Source organism: Sorghum bicolor, chromosome 10, assembly GCF_000003195.3.
Source record: "Sorghum bicolor cultivar BTx623 chromosome 10, Sorghum_bicolor_NCBIv3, whole genome shotgun sequence".
Lineage (NCBI taxonomy): Eukaryota > Viridiplantae > Streptophyta > Magnoliopsida > Poales > Poaceae > Sorghum > Sorghum bicolor.
In genome coordinates this window covers 49,349,923-49,361,699 of record NC_012879.2, presented here as the reverse complement: position 1 = coordinate 49,361,699, position 11,777 = coordinate 49,349,923, and the positions used below count along the sequence as shown (strand labels likewise).

Genomic DNA, 11,777 nt, shown 5'->3' with positions numbered 1-11,777 from the left:
GAGAAGTTGTCAAGAATTTCCCAGAGGCAGGTCGCAGCCGCTTGGTTTGCTCTGAACACAATGAGCGTGTCGTCAGCGTATTGCAGTACAGCACAAGGCAAGGCATCTTCAGTTGGATGTGAGATTGCAGTGCAGTTGGTGACCATCCTCTGTAGGGTTTCCGCGACTAGCAGAAAGAGATAAGGGGAGATAGGGTCTCCCTAACGCAATCCTCTTTTGCAAGTGATCCACGGGCCCGGGTAGCCGTTCACCAGGAGTGAGGTTTTGGAGGAGCTCAGAATGTCTGACATCCAATTTATCCATCTCTGGCAGAAACCTCTAGCGTGCAGGACGTTGAGCAATCCATCCCAATTCACTGTATCAAAAGCTTTCGCAAAATCAAGTTTCAGCACGACCGTCGGCCTCTTCGGCTTGTGGCAGACTTGTACTAATTCGAGGGCATATATGAAAGTGTCTATTATGGATCTTCCCTTTATAAAACCAGTCTGATGAATATCAATTAATCATGGAATCTCTTTCTATAGTCTTGCAGTAAGGACCTTGGATAGGATTTTTAAGCTGCAGTTTTGCAGGCAAATGGGTCTGAAGGCTTCAACCTCAACAACAGTAGGCTGGCAATGATGGAAAGGGAGAAGGAGGAAGCACTGTTCTGGAGTCTCAAGTTGCCACTGCCGTCGGTGATCTACACGGCGGGAGTGTCCTTCTTCCCCTTCATCTACTACAAGACACAGGAAGTCTACAACATGCTCAAGGGGCTTCGGCGCCAGCCCTCAAGGCGCCACGGGCGCCATGAGTCTCCTATCCTGGAACTGTCAGGGCGTCGGCGGGAGCCTTGACAGTCCAAAGATGCGTCATCTCGCCAGGCTCATCAACTCTACGAATGCTCAGGTAATTTTTCTATCAGAAACCAGAAACACCAAAATAACTAAAAATGATCTGATTAATAAATTTAATCTTGAAAATGCTTACACAATTTCAGCTGAAGGTCTTTCTGGTGGTCTATGGCTTCTATCTAGGGATCAAGTAGAGGTTTCAGTTATCGAGTCCTGTAATTTTTATTTCTTAGCTATTTGCTACCACAAGCATGTCAGGAAAAAATTTGGTCTTGTTTGCGTTTATGGAGACCCTCACCGTCGCCGCACAGCTTGGATCTGGAGACAGATTAGGCATTTTGTAATGAGCAATCAAGACCTTCCTGTTATATGTATGGGAGATATGAACAATATCATGAATGTAACTGAAAAGCTTGGCCCCAGGCCAGCGAATCAGCGTTTAATTTCTAATTTCTGCTGTTTAGTTAAAGATTGTGGCTTCTTTGATCTGGGTTACCATGGTCCTGCTTACACTTGGTCTAATAAAAGGTTTAGCTCTTTCCCAACTTATGAAAGGCTTGACAGATTTTTTGGTAATGCGGAATGGTGTGCTAACTTCCCAAATACTTCTGTTTTTCACCTGCCTATGCTTTACAGTGATCATGCTCCTATTCTGGCAGTTCTTAACTCTGTATGCAGGAAAGCTAACCATCCTTTCAGGTTTGAAAACTGGTGGCTTCTTACTGAGGACTTTGGTGAAACTGCTAGACAAAGCTGGAAAAAATCCCATGCTAGGCTATTTCACCTAAAAACCCACTACCTTGGCAAAGACCTCTGTAAATGGCGTAGGTCCAAACAAAACAACTCCTCAAGACTGAAATGGGTGGAAGCCAATCTCCTTCATGTCCAATCCCTACCTCCCACCCGCAACAATATTTCCCTCCAAAAGCACCTTATTAGCCTCCATGAAGACATCCTTGCCAAAGAAGAAGCGTATCACAGGCAAAGATACAAAAAGAACTGGGCTGTAGCTGGTGACAGAAACACCAAGTTCTTCCATCAAGCTATCCTCAAGCGAGCTAGGAGAAACACCATCTCCCACTTTATAAAACCTGACGGTTCTTATGCTACTACCCAAAGCCAGCTCGCAAAGGTAGCTAACAACTATTTCAAAGAAATCTTCACCTCTGACAGGGACAACAGGTTAAGAGAGCACTCCTGGGCTGTGCAAGACCTCTCTACAGAGAGAATGGAAATCAATCCCTTCACAGATTCAGTTCCAGACTCATCGGAAATTCTTGCAATCATCAAGAATATGAGAAGCAATGCTGCCCCAGGCCCTGATGGACTCAACGCGGAATTCTACAAATCCTCTTGGGAATGGACAGGTAAAGATGTTGTCAATCTTGTCACTGATTTCTATAATAACAATTATCTGCATCCTGATATCAACAAGACTTACATTGCTATGATTCCGAAGGTTAATAATCCTAATACTCCCAGAGATTATAGGCCAATAAGTCTTTGCAATGTTGTATACAAGATTATAGCTAAGTCTCTTGTTGATAGAATTAAATTTCATTTGCCGCACATTATTCATCCATCTCAATCGGCTTTCATTAAAGGTAGACACATTGCTTCAAACATTATAATAGCTCAAGAAATTATTCACAGTTTTAACCTAAAGAACTGGAAACACAAGGCTTTTCTTCTAAAGGTTGATCTTGCCAAAGCTTTTGACAGAATTGAATGGCGTTTCATTATTGTTGCTCTTAGTAGACAGGGATTCAGTGATAAATTTATTGATTTGATTTACAAGTGTATATCAACAACCTCTCTGTCTGTGCTTATAAATGGACAGCCGGGGCCTATCTTTCACCCCAGCAGGGGTATCTGACAAGGTTGTCCTCTCTCTCCCTACCTCTTTATTCTTGCTGTTAATGAATTAGCTATTTCTCTGCAGCAACACTCGGACAGGCATGAAATTCAAGGTATTTCTCTAGGCCCTAATTGTCCTAGAATTCACGCTCTCCTCTTTGCGGATGATCTCATTATCTGTGGTCAGGCCACCAGAATAGAAGCGACTAAGATCAGTCAGGTCTTGCATTCTTTCTGTGCTGCTTCGGGCCAAACGCCAAACCTCTCTAAATCCTCAATTGTCTTTAGCAAATACACTGATCCTAATAGCATTAAGGAAGTCAAAGAATTTTTTTCCAATGGCTGATATGTTGCATAACTCCATTTACCTGGGTCATCCTTTACTCTTTCGTCATTCAGACAAAAATCATGCATACAATTTCATTATAAACAAATTCAGAGCCAAACTTACCAAGGTCAAGGCCAACAAACTAAATCATGCTGGAAGGCTAGTCTACATCAACTCTGTTCTTGCCTCAATTCCCATTTATTACATGTCAACCATTCTATTTTCAAACAAGTTTATCATGAAGATCAATGCTATTATGCGAAAATTCTGGTGGGCTGGTGTTCCTGAAAACAATGAAAGTGCAGGTCTTAATCTAAGAGCATGGAAGGACATTTGCAGGCCAAAAAAGGAAGGTGGACTAGGAATCAGAGACTTAGAGACAGTGAATAAGAGTCTTCTTCTCAATGCAGCCTGGAAGATAGCTACAGGTAAAAATCAATTTCTTTCTGACATTCTTAAAGCTAAATACCATCCTAACACCTCCTTTTGGAAAGCTGGAAACTCACCTTTTAAATCTGCCTTTTGGTCATCAATTATGAGCATTAGAGATATTTTGGTTCAAAATTGCTTCATTCAAATTCATAAAGGCAATTCCAGTATCTGGTCCTCCCCTTGGTGCAGCCATTGGGATGAAATACATGACCATTTAAAGCTACCCTTGGCTGTTCACAGACTTCCCAGATGCATTTCTGAACTCTGGGATTCCAACAAAAACTGGGATAGGAACCTCATTTCTAGTATTTTTGATACCACAGTAACTAATGAAATCACTGGAATCATTACTGTCCATTCTAACAAAAATGATGTTGTCATCTGGAAACCTTCACCAAAAGGGGAATGCACTACTAAAGAAGCATTCAAATTTCTAAACAGCCAAACTCAAGTGATCTTGCCCAGTCATGGGTCAAGAAGTATCTCTTTGCAGGTCATTAACATTTTATGCAGAATATGGAAAAATAAGGAGGTGGCTCCAGTTCTAAAGACTTTCATGTGGAAACTGTTGCGCCGAGCGCTAGCTACAGGTCAACGTGCTGGAGGCCTCTCCAGCAAGATCGGTAAAAATTGCAATAATTGCGGGATGTCTGAGAACGACTCCCATTTATTTTTCCATTGTGATTTTGCTACGGCTGTCTGGTTCTCAGCGAGTCCTCCGCTAATAACATCCTATCTCCCTAACGAACAGGACGGTGTTCAGGATACTATCTGTGCTCTTATAACTCCCAACTTGCATGATGAGTTGATGATCAAAATAATAACCACCTTATGGTTCATTTGGAAAGCTCGGAATGAGCTTCGCTTTCGACAAAGAAAATGGTCTGTTTTGCAGGTCCATTATGCAACTCGGGTGCACATACACACTAACAACCAGGTGGCAAGGGAGGCCACCAAATACTACGGAAGCCAGTTGAATCTCTACGCTACTCAACCACAACTCCAACCTGCAGATCATGAGCATCAAAAGATTGTCTATTACTGTGATGCGGCAATCAGGCCGGATGTATCTCCGCAAGCCCCTGCGAGGACAGGAATTGGAATCTACATAGTTAATCACTTGCAGAACACGACTTACACCATCTCGGCGACATTTGAAAACTGCTCATCAGTCCTGATGGCTGAAGCAGCAGCTCTCTCCTTTACCTCAATTCTTGCTGCAGGTCTCGGTCTCCAATCTGTCCTTTTCTTCACGGACAATCAGACATTGGTGGATAACTTACAGAAGGATAACTTGGACAGACCATCGGATTGGAGAATAAAGCCTTTCACTCAAATCTTCTGCAACAACAGGGACAGAGTACAGGGCTCAGTCCTTAAAATAGATAGGAAGCAAAATGTCGAGGCTCACTCCCTAGCTAGGCAAGCTCTCTCAGAGTTTCACGAGAACAAGGGGCAACCAACTTGTTCCTGCTCCAATCTGCAGCATGTATCATCCTGTCCGCTAAAGACAGCGATAAAGGACTTGTCTAGTGTCTGTAACATAATTGCAGCGTCTTGCTGCTAATTCAATAAAGCTGCTATTTGTCAAAAAAAAAAAACCTCAACAACAGCAGCCTTTTTTGGCAAGAGTACCATGTGTGATCTGTTAATGCGTTCAAGTTGAGCTTCTCCTCGGTGAAAAGCATGCATGAACTCCATTATCTTCGACTTGACACGAGGCCATGTCCACTTGTAGAAGGCCGGACCAAACCCATTAGGCCCAGGAGCACTGTTACTGTTCATTGCCAAGATTGCAGCTTTGGTTTCTTCTTCAGTGAAAGCACTAACTAGGGCGTTGCTTGGTTGAGCACTTGTTGAGTAAAGGCGAGTTAAGTCAGCCACAGAGGAGATGCCAGATACGCCGATGATTGACTTGAAGTAGCTGGTGAGGGCTTCTGTTTTTGCAGAGTGGCTGGTAACATCCTGCTGATCAACCCGAAGCAGTCTAATATAGTTGCGTCTTAGCTGCTGAGTTGCGTTGGCATGGTGATAGGCAGTGTTTGCGTCACTTTCTCTTATTGCTTTTTGCTTGCTTCGCTGCTTCCAGTAGGCTGCTTTCTCCTTGATGAGCTCCTGAAGTCTCTCCTGTGTTGTGTGTCTTGCCTGGAACTCTGCTGGTGTTAGGGGACGGGATTCTTCAAAATAATCGAACAATTGCACAATGAACTGACAATTTTGAGTTAGAGTTGGTGGTGCCCTGTTACACCGCGACCAAACCTTTGCCGACGCACGCGTTGCCTTGATGCAAGCGACCAGCTGCCCAGCAGCATCCGAGCTGGTCGGAGCCTGATCCCAACTCACTAGAACCGACTGGAGGAAAGTTGTTTGCTTAAGCCAGTGGTTTTCCAGTCTGAAAGAGCAGGATTTGGGCAGATTGGTGGAGAGGGAAAGCATTAGGGGGTAGTGGTCGGAGGTAGGTTTGGGGAGCAAGGATAAACTAGTTAGAGGGAAGGCCAAGTTGAGATCATTGTTGGTGAAAGCTCGGTCGAGTCTAGCCAGGATTGGGTGGACCTGCCGGTTAGATATAGCCGGTCAGAGAGGTTCACCTCGCAGACAGCAAGGTCAAGCAAGGTATCGTTGAAAGAGTTGACGAGTGAGGCATTGAACTGCCTGTTGTTTTTGTCTTCAGCACATCTCACAAGGTTGAAGTCACCGATTAGTGCCAAGGACCTGAGACAGAAGACTTCAGGCACAGAGGTGCTGAAGGAAGGAGGGGGAGTTGGAGTGATCTGAGGGGCCGTAAACGTTGGTGAGAGTGAAGTCGAGATTAGTAGCATTGCAAGAGAAGGATGTGGTTAATGTGGTGAGGCTGGCAAATTGATTGGTCAGTGCGAACAGGGAAGGATCCCAGGCAATGATGATCCCCCTCTTGAGCCATCTGCAGGAGAGTAGGTGAAGGAGGAGGAGAAGGTAGCAGGCAGAAAGGTTTTGGCCTTGAAAACAAAAATGCTAGCAAGCTTGGATTCTTGAAGACAGATTACAGAAGGTTTAGCATTAAAAATAACATTGCGCACAGTGACACATTTATCCGGTCGAACTATCGTTGCTTTAATATTCTTATGTGGAATGTGCGTGGACTGGGCGACCTGGATAAATGTGTTTTCAAATATTTTGCCTTGTCTTTTAATTTATTTCAGATACCTAAATTTTTTATACAACTTTGGTATTATTTTGCGTAGCAGTTTTAGTTACCCAAGTTATGGGGACCTCAGATCCCAAGTTTCCAACAATGGTTAATCTTGCTAATTTGCTCAGGTTTCAGTGGCTCGGCCGATGTTCTCTATTTCCATTGCTTGGTGTGATAGGAATGCTGCAGTCCAGTCTTCAGTGCTAAACCTCTAATGGCCTTTGACTTGCTCTGCTTGGCACGTACAGTGTACAAGACTGATGGGGAAGACGATCCTGGAGTTGCAGCCCAACAAAGGAGATGTTCTCCCATCTCACAAGGTGAGGCTGCTGTCTTTCGCCCTCTCTTTTGGTCGCCTGCTGTCATGGCATTATGGTTAGTAATTCAGGCTTCTATGCAAGTGATTTTGCATTGCTTTTTGGATAGTTCATTGCTATTTGTAGAAGTACATGACATTTTTTGCCGTACATATCATGCGCTTACTATTTGGATAGATATGTGAATGTCTACTTGATGAAATTGATGGAAAATTATCAGAGCATCAAGGGAGCTTGAACTGCATCTTAGAATTACTTGAGTGATGTGAAGGTCCTATTTATTTCATAACCATCTATATTGATTTATTAGAGTTCAGATCTCATGCCATGGCTCTCTTGCTAACAGAAGAATAATTGTAATCTTCTGTTGTGAGAGCTTTCAGAAAGTTCAAATTTTTTTCTTGATCATCGTGTTCTTTAGCTTCCATTACTTTAGCTCAAGAAAAATGATCCACCTTTTAACCACTTCTGGATGAATACAAGGTCTGGATTAGTCTGTTTGGATGTCATAAACCAGACATGGAGACAAATGCTTGGTAAGATTGATCTTTGCATTTCATTGTTTGTATGTACAGGCAATGGATTCTCTCCATGCCTTATAGGCTTATATGTACAATTAGAGATTCCTGTTTTGTACCATGTTAAAGCAGGCTTAGGTTTGAACCTATGTGATACTTTGCAGATCTTGTCAATGTGTTTGAGGTCTTCTTTCCAAAACTTATGTTATATCCTAATCCTTCTGATCCATTAAATGTAGATGTGGCTTCGTTGATGATGTGTAATCGCCCTTCTTTGTGTGCATCAAACTTACAGAAAAAACAATGGCTCCAGTTTGCAATCTGGGTTAAAGCGTATGGCATGGTTACATGTACATTTCTCAAGTAGATGACCACGAATCAGATATTTAGCAAATCATATGCTTTGATCCCTGTAATTTTGTTGCGGGATCATGTACTTTGATCCTTGTAATTTTATTGCTGGATCATGTACTTTGATCCCTGTAATTTTGTTGCTGAACCATGTGCTTCAATCACATTTACTTTGTTGTTGAACCATTCTTTGATCAGCATGTCACTCTGAAAAAGAACGAAGCCAACATGTGATTCATTTGTGGGGACAGTGAGACAGAGGTCGTTGGTTAGCATGCGAGATATAGGTTAATTAATTGTTTACGGAATGGGATGGGCTAGGAAAATAAATTCATTTGATTTGAGGTTGGTGGAAATGAGGTGGGTTCTATCTTGTTCATTTTTTTTTACAAATTGTATCGTGTTTTGTATTTTACCATAGCGCTAACGGGCATAAAAGAAATGAATATCGGATATTTCTAAATATTGTCTTAGACGCATGACGGAAAGATCAATATAGTAGAGTTTTGTACACATGTGACGTCAGTTCTCCGTGACTATGTTAATTTCATAAACTTTGCCTTTTTGGATTAGATGTCACTTCAAATGTTGGTATTTAATTTCACATTATTGTTATTTTAATGTGTGATTTGTGTGTTTTTAGTAGAAAAAATTTAATTATCTCGTAGCAACGTACGGACAGACATGCTACCAATAGTGTAAATTGAGAGTGTTTGCTCACAAGAGTAATAGTATACATGAACGAACTTTGATATGCAAATGCATTATAAGCATATGGTGAATTTTTTTTTTTTTGAAAGATCCGGTTTTACCGGCTTTGATTAATAATAAGAGGAGAAGCAGGAAACATCGGGTTACAAGCGCGAGCAGCGCTCTCCAGCGCAGCCTAGACCGCGTGGGGCTTTGGTTCTTAGCTAATTACTCACTAGTTACATGTGCAACCATAAGAGGCCTAAGAGCTTTGCATCCTGCCAACGAACATTGGCGAGCCATGTCCTTAATCTCCACAAAGTAGTGAAGTTGTCGTCTTTCGATCTTTCCTGAAAACAACTGCATTTCGTCGGTTCCAAATGCTCCATAGAGTTAGGATTGCCAAGGTATGTGTCTTCTTCTCCCCTGTTGTTAAGGTTTGGCTGAAACAGTCCTCGAGGTGGCTCCTGTCTTCCCATGAAGCCGGCTGCAAGCTAGGACATGAACTCCAGGAAGATACAGCTTGCCAAACTAGTCGAGAGTAGGGACATTCAAAGAATAAGTGGTGTGCTGTCTCAAGGTTTCTTTCACATAGTGCGCAGAAGTAGTTATTCTTCCAATGACGCTGTTGCAGACGTGCTGAGGTCCATAGTCTGTTTTTTAGCAGCAACCATAAGAAGAATTTGCACTTTGGCGGTGCCCAGGCTTTCCAGATTAAGGCTGGGAAAGGGGATTGGACTTGGCCAGCAAACTGAACCTATGCTGATTTGCTGGAGTATTGACCTGAACTTTCAAGGCCCCAGATAATCATGTCTTCACCTGCCTCGTCTAGAGCTGGCCTGACACGGTCGATAGCCATCCAGAACTCAAAATATTCCTTTAGCAGATCCTGATTCAGATTGTGTGCAATATCACTCACCCATCTTCTATTCAACAATGCTTCTCTGACTGTCCTATTCTTGATTGAGTGCTTATTAAGGCCATGTTTAGACTGCTGAAATCTTTTCTTATTCCTACATTTTTCTCCGTGTAATTAAATTGGTTGGCTGCAAACATGCCCTGGCCTAGTACGATTGAAATGTCAGGTGACTTGCATAGTTATCAATGCGTGTGTACCCATAGTTATCAACACTGTCTGAAGTCGGAAGGAACGAAAAGAAAGATAACTGGAGTACTGGACTATGAAGTCATTGAGATTAGTTTATTTGTACTCAGTTGCAGGATTAATAATCTTTTATTAAACAATAACTTTGATTAAATATATATTAAAAAATATTAATACTTATGATACATAACTAGTATTATTGGAAAGATGCTCAAATCAAGATTTTTTTTAAAAAAAATATTTAACATGTATTTTTGATAAATCTAATCAAACTTATGGCACGCACCAACTATGACAGTTATTTAGGGACGAAGGGAGTATGTGGATATAGGAATTGGATTCTGACGGAAGAGACATATAAAACAAACTTATTAGCATCGCCACTAATCTGCAACATTTATCGAGAACAGAATTTTTTTTTTTTATCAGTATCGAGAACAGAATTGGGCGAACATTCAACTTGCCAACTACGGGGCACCGAGAGAAATGTGTTTCTGGGTTGGGCCTACACTCCTGCAGCAACGTCTTTGCTCTGGTGGACTGGGCCGCTTCTTCATTTGCGGGCCTGACTGCCCTATCTACGTGGTGTGGACCGCCTCTTTTTCTGCAAAAGGCCGTTTTTTTACCACTGCTTGTAGATCAAAAACAATTACAGAGGCCCATATAAATCGAGAGGACAATGTTGTGCTGTGCTAGAAGTTTATCGTTTCGTCGTCAAAGATGTTCATGCACTTCGAATTTGGTAACACAAAACTTGTAGCAATTAACTACCGGAGGTAGTGAGAACTGATACTAGATCAAGTTAGTTGGCTTCTTGTGAACTTATCCACCTAAATTCAAGTCTTCAATTTGACATAAATATTTAAATATTTTTTAATATATTTAAAGCTTTGTTGAAGCTATACTTCTAGTAGTAGACGACGTTTTCGTCAACAGCGAGGCACCTATAGTGACTTTTAAATCTCGACATCACATATGTGTGTTGGTAGGGATAAATCTTATTTTTTTTTCCTGGATTTATATTCTAAGATTTTTCGACGTTATGCTTATAGTAATACGCGAGGTTCCCTTCGATAATGAGACGTCAGTGTTAACTTTATAATTTTTGAAATCGCATATGTATGTTCATAGGGAGACGTTCCTATCAATTGCGAGGCATCTATACTGATTTTGTGAATCTCGACATCGAGTATGTGTGTTCGTAAAGGTGAAACTTATTTTCCTGGATTTATATTCCAAGATTTAATAACGTTAATTTTAACTTTTTTATATTTATATTTTAGAATTTAACGGTGTTTATATTTTTAATGGTATATGTTGTTTCCATCGACAGCGAGACTCTTATGCTAACTTCTTGAATCTTGAAATCACGTATGTGTGTTCATATGGACGAGTATCCATATGAATGGATTATAGATCAGTTTGTTGGGTTATTTGTCGTGGAACATGTCCACTTGGTTAGATTTATTGGGGACTTAATGACGTCATGCTTTCAATTGTAGGCGATGTCTTCATCGACATCGAGGCACTCGTGGTGATTTCATGAATCTCGAGATCTGACAGCTCAGTCCTTTTGAGATGTTCATAGAGATAGAGTTTGCATACGTGTATTTATAAATGGTGAGTTTGTATACGTGTTGAGCCTTGAGCGTCTGTATTGTACTGTGTATTTTTTTACGCGTATATGTTCTGGTGTGTAATTAAAAAAAACTGTCGGAAGTAGCACAAGATTGCCGCTAGCTGACACCAAATTTTTTTCGGACTGAACCCAAAAACTGACGTGCTTATGATGGACCACCGAACAGTAGGCGGACACCATTGACGCTGACCAACGACTCGCTCACCCTTTTCACACGTAAACGTAATAGCCGTCACTCCCGCGGTCCCACGGCTTCACTCCCGTCTCTTTCCCGTCCTAATCTTTGGGAGATTTAAAATCAATAATGATTGTCGAGATATCACTTTTACAAATACAATTTTATCGGGAAATAAATAAAAGTGATACAAAAAAATCATATATTTATTAATGTGGTATGCCAATGCGACACTCCATATGGATACGAGTCAACAACGGACGACAAATGACCGTGGTTGCCCCTGCCCCTCCATGTTCTACATGACAAATGACCATGGTTGCCCCTACTCCCATCACGACACCCACATGCGCCCTGCATCGG

At 41.7% G+C, this 11,777-nt stretch overlaps 1 long non-coding RNA gene across 1 annotated transcript; it reads left to right on the top strand.

Annotated features, from left to right (window-relative positions):
* LOC110431382 lies at positions 618 to 1,090 on the top strand. Its single transcript, XR_002448878.1, has 2 exons — positions 618 to 888; positions 980 to 1,090. It is a non-coding gene; the product is annotated as an uncharacterized LOC110431382 (long non-coding RNA).